This window comes from Aulonocara stuartgranti (genome assembly GCF_965226115.1).
Source record: "Aulonocara stuartgranti genome assembly, chromosome: 17".
NCBI classification, from domain to species: domain Eukaryota; kingdom Metazoa; phylum Chordata; class Actinopteri; order Cichliformes; family Cichlidae; genus Aulonocara; species Aulonocara stuartgranti.
Genome location: NC_138953.1, coordinates 9,640,537 through 9,654,459, shown reverse-complemented (window position 1 = coordinate 9,654,459; position 13,923 = coordinate 9,640,537). Strand labels below are relative to the sequence as shown.

The window sequence follows — 13,923 nt, the reverse complement described above, 5'->3', positions numbered from 1 at the left end:
TTTATTGAACTTTCTGACTAAACAAAAAATGATAGAATTTAAAAATCTCCTAATTGATGTCTATTTTTTTTTTTATCTGGCATTTTGTGCAGTCTATCGCTTAAAGCATATTGCAGATTAATTCGGGTTTTTTTTTTAGAAAAAATCTTAAAAACTCATATATCAATTATGATGCACTTGGTGTTTCTACTGGTTTTTCGTTTCCACTGCAGACTTTCAGTAGGTTTTAGAATGACTTTACACAAGGGCACAAATACAAAATCAAAAGTTATCAATTTTAAAATTGTTTTTAACCAAACTTGCTGACTTTGGTCTTGATGCAGAATTCTAGTTTAGTTTATAGTCTTTACATTTAGAATAGCTATCAGGATGTTTCTAATTAACTCATGTTTGCTAACACGTGTCTTATGAGTATGTTTTTTGAATGACAAATCAATTTTTTTCATGCAAGATCGATGCTGCACCCCTGACCTGCTGTACAAAAGAGAGACTGAAGTTTACACCAGACTTGCAATCAAAAACATAGGTGTATACTCTAATGCAGTTTGTGCAAGCATGACTGCTTGACATACACACACGTGCACTGCTTGAAGACATATGCAGTGGCGTCCAATAGTGATGTGTTGGTCGCGAACGAAATGGCTCTTAGAGCCGGATCTTTGATTTGAACGACGCGAGCCGGCTCCTTATCGCGAGCCGTGGGTTTTTTTTTCTTTCTCTCACCCTCTCTCTCGCACTTTTTTTCCACTTCACTCCGCATGCGAGCTTGTGCTTTGCGCTGGGAAGAGGGGGGAGGGGCGGTAGTTACACTCGCAGTAGCACAGGAACAGAGCCGGAGGAAGAAACAAGCTGTGTCCCAAAACATCGGCTGCATCCTCCGGAGGCCGCATTTGAAGGCCGATTACGTCACAGCCAGGCGACGAAGGCTGTCCCAATTCGTTGACTCCTTCAAATGCGGCCGACAAATGCGTCCTTCATTTCCCCGAATTTGAAGGATGGGTTGGGTGTGTCCTTCGTGGCCCACCATATCCAAGAATTCATAGCGCGGCCCAGCCAAATTTCAGCTGCCAACAATGGCGGCCGCTACTGAGTTTTAAATTACTCTTATTAATCTTTCTGGGCCACAAAATAAACTTTTATCATATTTTAAGGCGAGAAAGTAGCTGTGTAAATTACAAAAATCTGCTTGGTTTATCAAGACATCGCATTTTTGCAAAAGTGTGCTGACGTTTTTTGGAGACGTCTGTTACCCACCAGCTCGATAGCAAGCCGGGGGGTTCAATGGTCACTCCAGCCGGCGAGAGCAGCGGACTCCTGGCTTCATCGTTTTCAGACCCCCGCTCTTTCGCTACTCAGGTTAAACATGATATAAGTCACTTGGATAACTTAAAAATGTAATTGTTTGCCTTTTTTCGGTGTTTTATTTGTTCCGGAGTAAATCGGTTTGGCTGAGATCAAAGTTACTAGATTATTAGATTAAATAAAACTTTATTAATCCATCGGGTGGGTTCCTCCGGGATTTTCACACAGATGAATAAACGTTAAACAGAAAACTGATTAAACAGAAGTGTGAGACGGTCGAGAATTTATGCCAGTGTCCTGTTATATTTTAGATAGCAAGGAGCAGACGGCCAAGTTTATTAAACTCCACCAAGACAGTGGTGACGCAAATCTGAATGCTAGACCGTCCAGTTTCACAGCCTCGCACTTCCGGCCTTCTCGGTCTTTGAAGGACCCGGCCCACGTAGACCGCAAAGGCCGGGTCCTCCGAAGGATGCAGCTGACGTTTTGGGACACAGCCACAGAGAAACAGCCAGGGACAACAACGTCACATTAGAAAGGTATAGTAATCATCCACAACTATTTTCAGTTGCGGATGATAAAGGATTCAGAAAGTTTATTCATGCAGGCCCATATGACAGAGAATATGCATGTTCTTTTTGTTTTCACATTATAATTTATATTTAATTGTGTTGTGGTTTGCAGTGTTTTGTGTTGTTTCACTTTAAATTTATTTAAAAGGAAAAAGCTGAAAATTGAAATAGTTAAAAGTTGAACTGTGAATAGTTCATTTTTGTATTATATGATTTATTTATTACATTTTATGTGGAGTGAATAAATAAAAGTATATTTACGGTGGCCCCTACAGACAAAGCTCATAAAAACTCAAAACACGTACAAAAGACAACAGAAGTGCTCCAGGATGCTGGGCGCAGTGTTGAGCTTTTGTTACCTCGTGGCTACACAAGCCAGCAAGTACCAACGACCGGATTTGGTGTGTGATAGTAACAGGTAAATGAACTTTTTTTTTAAATTATTTGAATATATATGAGTGCTTGTGTATAAATACACAAACCATACGCATATGATTTCAATTGTGTAATTTAAGTGATCTAGGTAGCTCTGTTTTGGAAGTTCAGTTCATGCTAGAAATGTGTTTTGGAGTTTGTACATGTTTTGTCTCTAGGGGCCACCGCATATATTTATATATAAACATATATAAATAAAACCACTTTTTTTACATTAATAATTCCTTTTGTGCATAATTTTATATTATTGTTAATAATAAATTAATTAAAGCAACAAAACAACCTGAAGAGCCGGTTTGGAGCCGAAAGAGCCGGCTCTTTTTAGAGAACCGGCTCTTTTTAGAGAACTGGCTCTTTCGGTTCGGCTCACTGAAAAGAGCCTGAAATCCCATCACTAGCGTCCAAGGGTGGTTATTGTCTAAGAGGGAGGGGTTTGGATTTTTGACTGACAGGCCATTAGTTACTAGGGTTTGGTCAGTCATGTTGCTGGCTGACATCAGCGTGAAGGAATGCACATTGGACCAAATATAACACACATGCCTTCTTACACATAGATGTGTGGATGTGAGTGCTCTTACGTTAATATGTACAGTAAGCATGAGGGACAAAAGTCGCACACTTTAAACCTGTGGAACAAGCATGCACACCAAAGTAATCCAGCACTTTACAAACATGAACTCTGACCTTCAGTAAATATGACACGTCTTCCCTTCTTTCACATAGAAGAGTGCATGACATACCAAAACTACACTGCAACACAGAACGCTTCTAGTGCGTTTTATTTAATGAGGGAAATGCTTATTTAAAATTAGTAGGTTAAAATTAACAGAATATCTCACACTGAAAAAAAGGGACTGGCCATCTCTTGGATTTATGTAAGCATCTTGCATGCATTTAACACAATTGCCTCATGTTTTAAAGTTAAATGTAACTATATAGTGTAAAAACTACATGATATGCAGAAAGGGTGTATTAAATTGTTCATATCATGTTCAGGTGAAGTAAGTCAATAAGATAGCAACGTTAAATCTCGTGAAACCACGCGTGATTTCATCTCGCGGGCTTTGGATCGTGGTTTAAAAAAGGCATCCATCTCAGTCAAGTCGAGCAGCCAACTCTACGTTTTTGGTATGTCTTGATTTTTTGAATTCATTTTTACCATATTTCAGCCAAATGTAGTTAAACGTCTAGAGTGTCGCCATGTAACATGCTAAAAAAGAGCCGTTAGCTTATTTGCTGTTTTATCTGTTGTCAAAGAATTGGCGCTTTTTCATTTGAATTTGTCTTTGGCACAAGAGCCGTAATATCACATTAAACCTAATTACGAGGCACTCATAACATAATTTGGTTTTCTGTGTGAATAGATTTGTCAACTGACTCTTCAGTTACATTGTGTATTTACTGCACCGTGGTGTTAGTGAGATTTTGGACATTGAACAGCTTTAGCTAATATCATCAGCGGCATTATGCTAGCTTACATCCCTACCCCTCCTGCCCTCACCTGCTGTCCTTTTGTTTTTGTTTTTGTTTTTTTTGCTGCACATTGAGAGATGACCTCTATTCTGCATTTCACCAGGAGTCAGCTGATGGATTGTGGGTTCAAGGTGTTATGGTAAGAAAGTATATTCTATTTTCGTTTCTGTAACTTAATTATAATAGGTTTTTTATAATTATTAGGTGCATGCATACTCACCCTATTAATACAACTGAGAGATCCAAAATCTGCCATAGGTTTAACTTATACCTGTATGTATTGCCAGAAAGGTGATTACTGGACTCGCATTAATGCACACTTGAACTGAAATGAGGTTGTAACTTGTGGGTTGTTGGGTTGCAAATCAGAAACAAACATCTTTGGATTTTTTTTAATCCCATAAGATCTGGAAACACAGTTTTTATTCAACAAAACATTACTGATTAACCAAGCACAGTGCCTGCTGTTATTTCAAAATAATTTTATGTCATTTCAGATAAAATGCAGCATTCCAGTGCATCCCAACCATGCCTTTACAGTCAAGGTTTCTGACGGAGCTGAGTTTTTCTCTGACAGTCTGCTGAAAGTGTTTGCAAAGTGATCGGGGGAACAGGGCACAAAGCTAAAGGATGTAGCTGCCATAATGACAGTAAGAACTTTAAAATTCTTTAACTACAAAGTGTATATGTATTGCATTAGGTCAGTAAAAGATTTTTATGCTACATCCATTGAAACAGTCAACTATTACCTGTGAGTAATGATTCCACTAAAAGGATGCCATAATTTTCGTCATGCATTTACTGGCCCACTGAGAAAAAATTATCTTTTTTTAAAAATAAATGTTCTGGAAACTATATATCCATAAAGTTGATGTCAAACAGGAACTTTTGATATTGCTTTGTAGATGCTGGTGTTGCATGTTGACTGGTTTAAAAAGTCAAGAGTTTTTGTCTGGGATCATTTTCTTCTGTGCTACTGAAAAGTTCACAAATCTCTGTTTTCTTTGTTATAATAGTCAAGGATGACATTAATGCTCGGAGTCCCTCATCAAAGTGCTCCGCATCTGTGTGAAAGACAATTGCAACATCTTGGTGCAGGAGTTCATGGTGAGTGTTTTATGAGTAGATTGTGGCTTTGCAACATTTAAAAATGCATTTAGTTATCCACTTGATCCTCATTGGACTGGTTAGGACCAGTAGTCCTCTTTAATAATTTGAAGTTCACATGAGGCCTGGTAGTGAAGCCCTTGAGGCCCCATCCCCACCCCTGTATTAGGGGTCACATCAGTGTGAAAAAACTTTAAATTTGTCATTCTAATGAACAAAGGAAAATCCCACCAATATTTATATTAGCTTTTGTTTGAAAAAATGACCAACTGACCAACAGCTAACCAAATTGTGGGGCTGAAAGTCTAAATTCTAACATCTTCTGAGTGACATAACCTGGATTTCTGATGGGCCGGTGTCTTTCTAACAAAAACTAATGTAAAGCATTTGAAATTATTATGTTTTTCACCCTCTCTTAGAAACTCTGTTAGACCATGAATGGCAGCATGGCAGGCCACTCTTTGGCTATAGCTATTTACTATGTTGCTTGCATTGGTTTAAATTACTCTAACATTAGAACTGGTAGATTCAAAAGAGATGAGTTTAAAAAGGAATCTTAAAGAAATGTTTTGTGTTTAACCAGGACTTGACTGAGGCCACTGCACAGATTGAGAAAACCACAATGAACATCTGTCTCCAGAGGATGCGGCAGGCAATGACTTTTCTGATGTTGTTCTTCAAGATCTGGATAACGTGACCTTTGCAGTAGCCATGCTGTTTGGACCTTTTTTATTCCTTCAACATGAGCTACCCATCACAACTCTGCTACACTTTTGAGGTGATTCAATGGGTGGTAATGGAGTTGGATGCAACTCAGCTCTCAAGAAAAGCTCACAACTAAGACAAAACTGCTCCTGCAACGAAGCTCACTGTTATGCATGTGAGGTGACCAGCTCTAGGTGAGAGGACATTTAAATCTCACACTTGTTCTGCTGCATTTTTGAAGCTCAATTCCAGGAACGGATCGCAGGGTTCATTTTTATATACTCTGCAACTGCCATGAGGACGAGCCGTTTTTTGTTGTTGTTTGTTTTTCCTTTTGCTCTGTACAAGTTCTGTTTGGCAGCATTTTTTAATTTCTCTTTGTATTTTTTCTTTCTTTTACTAGTGAAGAGATGTAGCGTGAACAGTTATACAGTCTAAATATCCCATATGGGTCGTGTGAAATGGTATTTTCAGTTTCATTCAGTTGAAGTAAAGAACGTTGAATATTTCTAAGTGTGCTGTTTTGAACCAAGATGTCACAGTATGATCAGTGCTGTAATTTTTGACAGTCACTGTATCAATGTTATTTTTGCGTCTCTTGAATAAAGGTTTTGACCTGCAAGTGCTAATTTCTTTAGTTATTGGGGTAAAATGGGAGGTGTTAATAGGAAGGTGTTTGCCAATTCAGTAACCTAATTTAATGTTAATGGAAACTAACATTACCTCAAATTGTTTAGTTATAATTGTTGTTTAACTGAATCTTGATGTCAGAGGCCTTAAATAGAATGTTTTGTATTGTTCTTTCCCAACATTTTTCAAAAGAAACAGTCCAATTTCTTTGCTGTGATTGATTCCAGAGAACACGGAAGAACTGACATTATTTAACTGTTGATTTATATAGATTCAGTAGAGGAGTAATGTCAGTTTAATTCTTTACCTACTGCAGTGAAATTAGACATTTTGTTTTGAAAGGTTACTGGTGGATGCCAGCAACCATCTTGGAAGAGAACAATACAATCTGTTATAAGGCCTCCATTTGAAAATTGTGTATTTGATACTAGAATATAATAGCAAAATGTAATTTGAAGATAACATGTAGTATTTAAGTGACCAAGTAGTATTGGGTAAAAGTTATTGAATCGTGTTGGGATAACGTGAGAAAATTGTGAAGGATTAAAATATTCCAAGAGCTCAAATTACTTCATCAAAACATGTTTAAGTCACATTTTATCAACACAAATTGCACAAGTTTATTGAACATGAATAAATTGTGTTAATTTAACTCAATTGTTTAAGTTGCTGCCAAAGCAAAACATCTGTGTGCAACAAATGTCCACCATTGAATTAAGTAAATCCAACAACATATTTTTTTCAGTGCATAAAACTGAGTTTAAATTGAGTTATTGTGATTTGAGCTCTTCACATATAAATGCTTTCTGTGTAAATGTTGTATGCAAGGTCTAAAAAAATGCTAAAGCAGTGTATGGGGCAACAGATTAGAAATATATTTCAAGGTGCTGTGCTTGAATCCTTTCGGTCAGAAATCAAATTGAATTTCAGACGTATTGATATATGCAACAAAATTTGAGTGCTTCCAGTTCTTTAAGTAAGACTGAAGGCATCAAATGAGCCACACTGACTTTTCCATGCTTTTGTATTCACATTGCACACATGTGTATTCACATTACACACATCCACACACGCAAAAAGTGATCAAGTTAAATAATGAAAATAAATAGTGTTTTTATTGGAACCTGTTTTTCAGTCTCCCATTCACTCACATATAGGCATTAAAGCTACAAATGCAAGCTGCTAATATGACACTGTAAATCAAATAACTTTCTATACTGTACAAAAAGACAGAAATTGGAGCTCTGAAAATACGTCAGCGTTGGGGTGTGAAGATAGAAAGCAAAATGCTCAATTCAATCTCCTGCAAATGTTGGTGTTGCATTTTTGTGAACTACGGCAGTGGTTCCCAAACTTTTTTTGCTAGGCCCCGCTTACAAGAAAAATGTTGCTCCCCTCCCCCCGCGCGCACACACAAACACATCCTCCAACCGCACACACCCATATTTTGCTCCATTGCGGTTTATTTCACACCTCAAACATTTAGTAAACAATTAAGCAAATACATGTAAACTGCAATAAATTACAGGTAGTAATAAAATAAACTACTAACTCTTTTACGCTACGTCCGCACTACACGGGTATTTTTGAAAACGCAGCTTTCTATGCGTTTGGCCTTTTCGTCCACGTGTAAACGGCGTTTCGAATCACCGAAAACAGAGATTGTTTAAAACTCCTTTTTTGCGTTTAGGTGTGGACGAGGAATACAACGTCAAAGGTATGTGCCTTTTTTCACGTCACGCTGTGCTCCACGTTATTGTTTACATGAGATGAATTGCAGAATGGCAGATAGACACAAAATACTGTTAATCTGACCATCTTCGGTTTTTAAACGGTTACATTCAGCTATGCTTCATCTCCTGCTTTGCGTTTGTGTGGGCGCCCCGTGCTAGCAGTGTCCAAGCATTTTGTCCCCCCCCCCCTGCAATGGCCCCACACTTTGGGAAGGTCTGGTCTACGGGGATTTATACACGACAACGGCAAACGTGCGCCGCTGGTGAAATGTGAGGACACTTTCTAAAAAACCAAAAGTTTGAAACTTTTCCACAAGAGGCAGGAAGCACCCGATCACTCAAAACATTTAATTTAATATCTGGCCCTGTGCCCGGCTGGATTGATAAAAAGTCGCCTTTCATGTAAGCGGTTGACGTTAGCATGATGAACAAGATAGAGACACAATGAAAACACGGCACAGCGGCCGAACACTGGAAACTGAATGGTGTAACTGTGACAAAGAGCTTGACGTGCAAATGTTTGCTGCCAGATAGCAGAAAAAAAATAATAAATGACTTAAGATGATAATGAATGTGACAGAGATCGTTTATTTGTTTAAACTCACATGCACGCTATCTCTCTCGCGCAGACGTACACATATGAACAACGCACACTTGATGAGAATAAAACAAGAGATAAATGCATACTCACGACACTCAATTAATAGCATTGCTTCAAATCCATCATGCAATTACCAAACGTAAAATCACTGCCCTTTAAAGATACGGTAATGGCGACTACTAGCTTCTCTAAAAACAGATAGCGGCGTTCTCCTGATAGATGCCGGGGAACAATACCTAAATCATTTTCTTAATTATCTCCTCTGGAACTAATGTTGCAGATATGCCTGTGAATTAATTATTGGAGCTTGATATAAGAGAGAGAGCAAGAAAGAGATGAGCATTATCCACAGAATCTGTTTTTTTTGTTTTGTTTTTTTTTCCTAAATGGAGCATTCATTAAGGCGAAGGCAACTGTCAGTCACTCGACAAGACAAAACCCTGATTTCCAGAAATCAAATTAGCGCTGAAAACACACGAGTGGAGGGACAGGGAAATCAACAAAAGACAGCCGAGACCTTATTGTGAGCAGTGCAGCAGAGAATGTTTCTTTCTTCTGTGTTTTTTTTGTTTTGTTTTTCCATACAGTGGTGGTGTCTGTACACAGCTCTTTCTATGCATGGGAAGGTCAGCCTCCTTTACAGGATAATGCTTCCTCTTTAGCAGCTTGGCGTACTGAACATGACCTTGTGAATCTCCCTCGGCAACACATCCACACTTACACACACAAATTAACTTTTTTACTTTTTATTTTCATTGTAGGTTTATATGTGTATGTGGATCGCCTGAATTTCTTCAGAATATGGCTTACTTTATGTTTTCTTCAGAGTGAGTACAGCTCCACTGCTGCAGGGAGCTCAATGAGCACAACAGAAATACATTCATGGCAGCACATATAGACTGAGTTAGCTTTCGCTATAGACTTTACAGCATGGAGAGGCTGCTTTACTATTGCCAAACATTTCCCAGTCTATGGTTTTTGTAAGATTAAAGCAAAAACCGCACTATTTCTACACTTTTTCTTGTGTTTACATTGAACTCAAACACTAATATTAGTATATTTAATTATGAACAATATACAGCACAAAGTACAAGGGATAATTATGAAATTTAAATGTTATCTTACTGTTGGACCCTATGGCAGATATCATGAGGCTGAGAGGTTCGAGGTACTAAGCACTTTGGTCCTCCTCGGTTTCTCCTACTTCAATTCAGCCCTTGTCAATTTCTGAATTCAGGGTTTTTACATATTAGCCTGAGATTTTTCCGGTCCTAAGCCAAGTGAGGGCCAGCGCTATAAGTTAATAACTTGTACAAACCTTCCCAGCCTAGAATCTGTCAAGCTCTAATAAACCTTTGATATCCGGATACCTGCTGGCCTACGTGAATCTACAATAGGTTCTATGAGATTTTAAGACACCAATCTTGTGGGTGGCCCTTACTTTATTTCTAGAGCTTTATTCTGAGGTCTATTATCTCCTCAGTGTCAATCCTCCACTCCTATTTTATCTTCTACAGTAGTGTGATTTTATCAGGAATCTGTCCAATTCAAACCAACCTACAAAAAGCTAAATAGTGGGTACAATGTACAGATAGTAGGAGTATGACTTTTGAAATATTGCCCATCTTAATCCATCCATCCATTTTCTGACATTTATCCAGGTCTGAATGAGGGGCCAGCAATCTAAGCATAGCCACTCAAAACCCCTCTCCCCATTTACCTCTTTCAGTTCTTTCGTGGGACAATAAGATGCTCCATATGACCCCAAATCCCAAAATGTCCTCTATTGGAGTGAGATCTGGTGAATGTGCAGACAACTGGAGTATAATGTACACACTGTCATGTACAAGACACCAGTTTGAGATAATCCAAAGATATCCAAAGATGGGTAGACTGTTTTCACAAAAGGGATGGGCATAGTCAACAAGAATATGTAGGTACGCTGTGGAATTCAAACAATGCTCATTTGGTCCTTAGTGGCCCACTAAGGAAAGTATCCCCCACACCACTACACAGCCACCAGCAGTCTGAACCATGGATAGAAGGGAAGATGGATCCATCCCATGTTATTTAGACCAAATTCAACTTCAAGGTTTGATGTTTTGTGCATTCAAAAATGTTCTTCTGCATACCTTGATTGTCATGAGTGATCATTTGAGTTAATGTTCTTATCCTGTCAGCTCAAAGCAGTCTTGTCATTCTCCTCTGACCCCTGACATCAACAAGGCATTTTCAGCTGGAGAACTGGATATTTTTTCTTTTTCTGACCATTCAGATTCAGAGATTTAGATTTCAGAGACATTTGCGAGGGAAAAACCGAGCAGATCAGCAGCTTCTGAAATGCTCAACTGACCCCAACAAACATTGCCATGTTCAACGTCACATAAATCACATTTCTACTCTGTTCTTTGGTTTGAAGTGAGTCTAGTGAGTTGGCTGCATGTGATTGGCTGAGATGAGATGAGCAGTTAAAAAGGTCTACTTATAAAGTAGCTTGGAACAGTACCTGACTTGAAAAGCACATCTGGACCACAAGAATCAGTCCTGGTCGAGATGTGCTTTCTCTTGTACAACTACACATATGCATCTATATCACAGTACAACCAATCCCTCTGTCATGGCTACTGAACGGACCCACGCGCAGACAGTTCTTTCAAGGAAACAAAAGGGGATTTATTTACAACAGGGATCACCTTAGTGCAAAATATATGTACAGTGAGTTGGGAGGGGGTCCAGGGCTCCAGGGAGAGAAGGGGGGGGGGAATCCACACACACGCTTCCTCTTCCACTCAGTCACCGCCACCGCTCCTCCGCACACACGCACTCCTCTTCAGCCGCACTCGCTCCAACACTCCACACACTGCCCCACTTGGACAGGTCCGGTGATTCGGTCCAGAATCTACAGACAGAAGGTCAAAGGTTAGTTCCACAACATAAAACACGTGTAAGCGATTCTTCTTTGAATATGCCGCGAGCACGAACTCAGGTGGTTCGACGTTCCAGCGGTGAGCTGCTCTGTGCCACTGCCTTAAATAGCAGCTGGGGAAATCAGCCGGATCAGCCGCAGGTGGACACCATCCACAGGGGTGCGTGGGCCAAGAGTGAGAGCCCGTAATGAGCTCCACCCAGGCAGAGAGGAGGAGGAGAGACAAAAAACCAAAACTAACAACAACAAAACCTGTAGCCAGCGTGGGCCAACCAGAGAGACACGGGGACCGTGACACCCTCTAATCATTTATTAGTGCAGCTGTAGGGCAAACAGGATTATCAACAACCCTCCCACAAAAAGACACAGAACTCATTCTCTGCCCCTCACACACACACACACATCAGTTTCTCATCGATCACGCTGCTCTGACAGAGATCAAACTCTGTCAACCAGTAAGGTGATAAGGCCTGACGTTATAGGGTGGAACTCTATTTGCGCGAGTGTGACGATGATCTCTCTGATGCCGTTATCAACAGGCCAATGGCAGTTTAAATTAATGCTTTCACACTTGTGCTTTATGGTCTGCATACACACACAGATAATGGTCATTTCTAATCGGAGGAAAACGAATCACCTGAGTGGACAAACAAAGCGGTTCTTATTTTCCACTGTGTATTTTTTCTTTCTGTTTTTCCTCTTGCTCTCAGACTTGCTTTGGTTACAGAACATAGGGGGGCTAGAAAGTGAAGGATTTGAGGGTCTTTATGGCAAGCATATTCAAAATCCAAAACGAGCCATATCTATAAACATATAGATTCCCCATTATTCCCCAAAATTATACGCGGCAGTGCAGGACAGGTAGCAGGCAGGATTAAAGAGGAGAGAAGAGGAGTGCAAGAGAAAGAAACAGAGTAAATAAAACTCAGAGATAACAAGTTCATAAAAAAGAAGTGTGCATTGTAGACATGTAGACATCAGACCATATTTCCATATGAACGCAGCACAGAGAGAAACAGGTAAATGCGCGACTTACAGTTTGTGCACATGAAAATTTTAAAAACTTACTTCTAAGTGTCTCACATGCGTACGCACACCCGCCACATATGCAGCTCGCCCTGATGCACACACTCCACCTTTTGCACACACAATCACCTACTCCACCTTGCAAACACACTTGCACGCGCACACACACACAAACCCTGCACCTTCGACACACACCTTCCACCCCACCCCTTCATTAATACTTTCCTCTCTAAAGCGAAGGAGAAAGCCCTCCAATTATAAGAGACTCCTCAGCAGACGGGCTCAGTGCTGCATTTATTAGGAGCTCATTTGGCTAAGCAGGGCTAAACACAGCGCATCTAAGAGAGGCATTGGTGGGGAGAGAGGGTGGGGGTGCAAGAGGAAGTGGAATATGCATCCACTTTGTATGTGAGTGTGTGTGTGTCTGCGACACATTAAAAGGAACATCCCCGTATTCTGTCCTAATCCAAAGTGATTTGAGATGGCATTGGGAGGGGGTGCTGCAAAGCAGTGCTGGATTATTTGTTTATGGTCGGGGGGGAGTAGGTTGGAGCGCCTTTGCTTGCTTCCCCAGATTTACAGTCTTATACCGACTCGAGGCACTTAATCACCTCTCTCCCTCCAAACACAACCCATTTACAGTTCAAAGCAGCAGAGCCTATATCTATCGCCGGCTATATTACGATTAGTATTAATATCATCATCATATTCAAGGCTGAGAAGTCTCAGAGGAGAACAAGTGTGTGTGTGTGTCTGTGTGTGTTGGGGGGTAGGGGAAGGGGGGGGGGGTGATTGTGACAATACTGTTGCTGCCCAAATATGGCAGCTTGTTCTTTTAAAGCGTGACCTTAACAGGCCCTGTCTTGATATAACCATAGCTGCAGCTTTGCCTGGTTAGAGGTGTTACTCAGCACTTTCACCGAAGGATTTTTGCACTTTCTGAAAATCTGACAGTCAGTTTTTCAAGGGGTACCTTGAAGCACATGGTAAACAATTTGAATAGCAGGTGTCTGTCATTGTATCTCTGGAGTAAAACTGGCAAAACCTACCTTCTTGCAGTCTTCAGAACATTCAGGGTTTTGTGCATCATAAACACCCCTTATTATCTCTGGACTTATTATCCAGAGACTTGCTTTTATGTATAGGGAAAGTAATTGTAAGTCAAAGTGCCCCAGCTTGGTCAGTTGTGACACACAGGGTGTCAGTAAAGCCTTCAAGAAAGTCAGTGAGAGCCACAGAGATTACCTGCTGTAAGTTCATGTGACTGAATCTGTCAAGGCGCGGCTGTGTGGCAGGCAGGAGGAGGACCCAAACGCAAAACTCACAGACACGGGGATGAACTCAAAATCACAGCTTTAATGCTGGAATGGCAGAACATAGGAAATACAAAACTAAACTGGGAAAAGTAAACTA

At 40.2% G+C, this 13,923-nt stretch overlaps 1 long non-coding RNA gene across 3 annotated transcripts; it reads left to right on the top strand.

The window, feature by feature from the left end:
- The first annotated feature begins 3,145 nt into the window (after window positions 1–3,145).
- Window positions 3,146–5,944, top strand: LOC309692252. 3 transcript variants are annotated; one of them, XR_014272262.1, is made up of 5 exons: window positions 3,146–3,437; window positions 3,858–3,921; window positions 4,280–4,432; window positions 4,799–4,889; window positions 5,473–5,944. It is a non-coding gene; the product is annotated as an uncharacterized lncRNA (long non-coding RNA). The 3 variants fall into 3 exon arrangements; XR_014272264.1 differs by having other exon boundaries at window positions 3,151–3,184; window positions 3,306–3,921; XR_014272263.1 differs by having other exon boundaries at window positions 3,146–3,921.
- Window positions 5,945–13,923: the final 7,979 nt, after the last annotated feature.